Raw genomic sequence first — 3,212 nt, 5'->3', positions numbered from 1 at the left:
AAAAAGAAAATGTAGAAACTATAGTTTCTAACTAGAAAATGCAGATAAAAGATAATAGCAACAAACTACAAGATATTTCAAATTAAAATGAACAAAAATGTAGAAGAACTTCATGCAATTTAATTATAAAGATTGAAAGCTGAGGAAAATCTTTTAAAAAATAGAGAAATAGGCCAAATTTCATAGTTGTAAAGGTCAATACCAAAGAGACATAAATTCTACACAAACTGCTCTTGAGATCTAGTGCAATTTAAACAAAAATCCCAAGAAAATATTTGGTAGAATGTCACAAATTGTTCTTAAAATTCATATGAAGGAATAAATGATGCAAGAATAGCTAAAATATTTCTGAAAAATTTTTTAAGGAAAACAACTTGAACTATTGGGTGTAAGAAATTATCATAAACTTCTGGTACCCATTACAGGGTTATACTGAATCAAAAAGACAAATAAAAATAGAAAAGATCAAAAATAAATTAATGGAATAGAAAACAAATACATGTAAGGTAGTAGAGGTCTTACAATTTAGTAGAGAATTGATATTATATGTAAAAAATTAAATTTGATTCCTAACTTATATCGTATACAACTGAAGGAACAAAAACTCAGGAAATATAGCTAATCTAGGACAGGGAAGGATGGTATAAACAATGGAAGAAACCCCAAAAGGGAACATCCACAGATTTGTCTATAAAACTTAACAAAATTCTAATGCCAAACTAATGAAAATATATTCACAATAATAAAAGAGAAGTATTAAAATTATTCAAACCTATTTTATTTTAATGTTTATTTATTTTTGAAGGAGAGAGACCAAGCACACGTGGGGAGAGGCAGAGAGAGAGACACAGAATTCGAAGCAAACTCCAGGCTCTGTGCTGACATCTCAAGGGGGCTTGAACTCACAATCCATGAGATCATGACCTGGACGAAGGCAGAAACCCAACAGACAGAGCCACCCAGACATCCCATAAAATTATTCATATCTAAATAATTCCTTTAAATTCAATGAAATCAACATAAGCATTCAATATAGGAAAAAGATAATGAGCACAGAAGGAATGCAAATTGGATATTAACAAATGAAGACATGTATAATTTAATTAGCAACCAAGTGTATACAAATTAGAATGAAGTGCTATTTTTTACCTACTAAATCGGAGAAGTTAAAACAAACAAACAAATCTGTATTATTCAATACGGGTGAGAGTGCTGAGTTAGATATTCTCATCCATTGCTGGTAGAGGTGTAGATTTGCAAAAGTTTTTGGAAAGTGATTTGGCAATGACTTTTAAAAATTTTATACCTATTATATTAAAATTTATAATAGTCAAAAGGAAAAAATTAAGTGTCTCAAAATTCAATCAGTGAAAGTATATTTGTATTATGTAGCTAGTGGAGATCATGTTTTGAAGATATATTTACTTGTCATGAGGGAAATGTTCAATATTAATGGTCAGTGGAAAAAGCAGCCTATAAGGTTATATAAAATTTATTTCTAATATGTATATGATAAAAACAAGATTGGAAACAAATATAACAAAATTTTAAGTGATTATCTCTTACTGCTGAAATTGTAGAATTATATTTTATTTTTAATATTTTTAAACTATCTTTTCTACAATAAACATTCATTAATTTCGCAGACAGAAAAAGTCTTTAAAACATCAGAAAGAATAAAGAGACATATATGCTGGTCACCTCAAGTAAATGACCTCTTGAGAGTTTAAAAGAAAGAGGTTTAACGATCTGGAAGTCAAAACAAAAGGAAAACATAATGATGTTAGACAGTTCAGGTAAAAGCAGTGAACAATTTGGTATGGAGCAGCATTTATCAGAATGTGTTCTGTGAACTTTAGTGCTGTTTGTACTATTGCTCATTATGCAATAATAGGAAAATTTATGGAATGATGGAAGAGAAGTTTCTTGACTACTAAGGTTGGGTATAAAAGTAAAAGTTTCTTAACTTTTCTTAACTTTTTGATAAGCTAAGTGAAATACTATTATCTTAGTTGTTAATATTCACATGCTTTAGATTCCAAATTGTAGGCATTTAAATAAACGTTCTGCTTTGTAAATCTATTTTAGCCTAAATAGAAGCCCATTATCAGAGTGCCAATGGAGACAGTCAATTTTTTCAATAAAAGCTTACAATTTGTTGAAGCTCTTAGTTAAATATTTGGCACAGACTCTAGAGTTCTTTGCTTTTTTTTTTTTTTTAATGTTTTTATTTATTTCTAGGAGACAGAGAGAGAGACAGCGTGAGCAAGGGAGGGTCAGAGAGAGAGAGGGAGTCACAGACTCCGAAACAGGCTCCAGGCTCTGAGCTGGCAGTCAGCACAGAGCCCGACGCGGGGCTCGAACCCACGAACCGCGAGATCATGACCTGAGCGAAAGTCGGACGCTTAACCGACTAAGCCACCCAGGCGCCCCTAGAGTTCTTTGCTTTTAACATGAATGAGTCAATTTTAGTCTGTAAATATTACCAACTTATGCTTAACCATTATTACATCAAAACCTGGCCCTTGAGGTGGATGTGATTTTATTTAGGGCCTTACAGTGTTGCTGTAGACAACAGCATTAACCCCCAAGTTATTGGAAGCATTGGGTGGAGTTATTTAGTTGTATCCATTTAAACTTGGAGAAGTTTTGCTCGATACATGGACTTCTATTTTTTGTTTTTAAAAGCAAGGAACGCTTCATGAATTTGTGTGTTATCTTTACGTCGGGACCGTGCCAGTCGCCTCTGTATCGTTCCGATTTTAGCGTAAGTGCTGTGGAAGTGAGCACCATGGACTTCTGTGTTAGCTCACTAGGTATCAAGCTCTTCTTTTTAGTGACAGGCCAGCAGATCCAGTTCAGGTGGTTCCTGGTTTGAACAGAAAAGGAGGCTGTGCCAAGCAGGCACGCCGCTAACTCACCCAGTAGGCTTAGCAGGTTATTCAAATGTGAGTTAAAAAGAAGACAGGTGAGCCCGCGGTCTGCCTTCCACTGTTTAGAACTGGACTTTGATTCTTTAGAAGCTATTTTTAATTATTTTGATGCTGGCAGAAGCATTCTGGGACACATTTTGAAGGCCTACTAAGTATAGGGATAGGGGAACGTTGGGGGAAGGGACAATTGTCATCTTCAAGAGTTTATGAACCCAGTAGATTTTCCATGGTCTAAACCTGTGTTCTCTTAATATCTTGTGATCTCATACCATTACCAGT

General features: G+C 33.9%; 1 non-coding gene across 1 annotated transcript; it reads right to left on the bottom strand.

The window, feature by feature from the left end:
* Window positions 1–2,683: 2,683 nt before the first annotated feature.
* On the bottom strand, window positions 2,684–2,790 carry LOC120248588. Its single transcript, XR_005532613.1, has one exon. It is a non-coding gene; the product is annotated as a U6 spliceosomal RNA (small nuclear RNA).
* Between the last annotated feature and the right edge of the window lie 422 nt (window positions 2,791–3,212).

Source organism: Hyaena hyaena, unplaced genomic scaffold (assembly GCF_003009895.1).
Source record: "Hyaena hyaena isolate Hyena2069 unplaced genomic scaffold, ASM300989v1 scaffold_602, whole genome shotgun sequence".
In the NCBI taxonomy this organism is placed as follows: domain Eukaryota; kingdom Metazoa; phylum Chordata; class Mammalia; order Carnivora; family Hyaenidae; genus Hyaena; species Hyaena hyaena.
The sequence above is the reverse complement of the archived record's forward strand: the minus strand, read 5'-3'. Positions and strand labels throughout refer to the sequence as shown.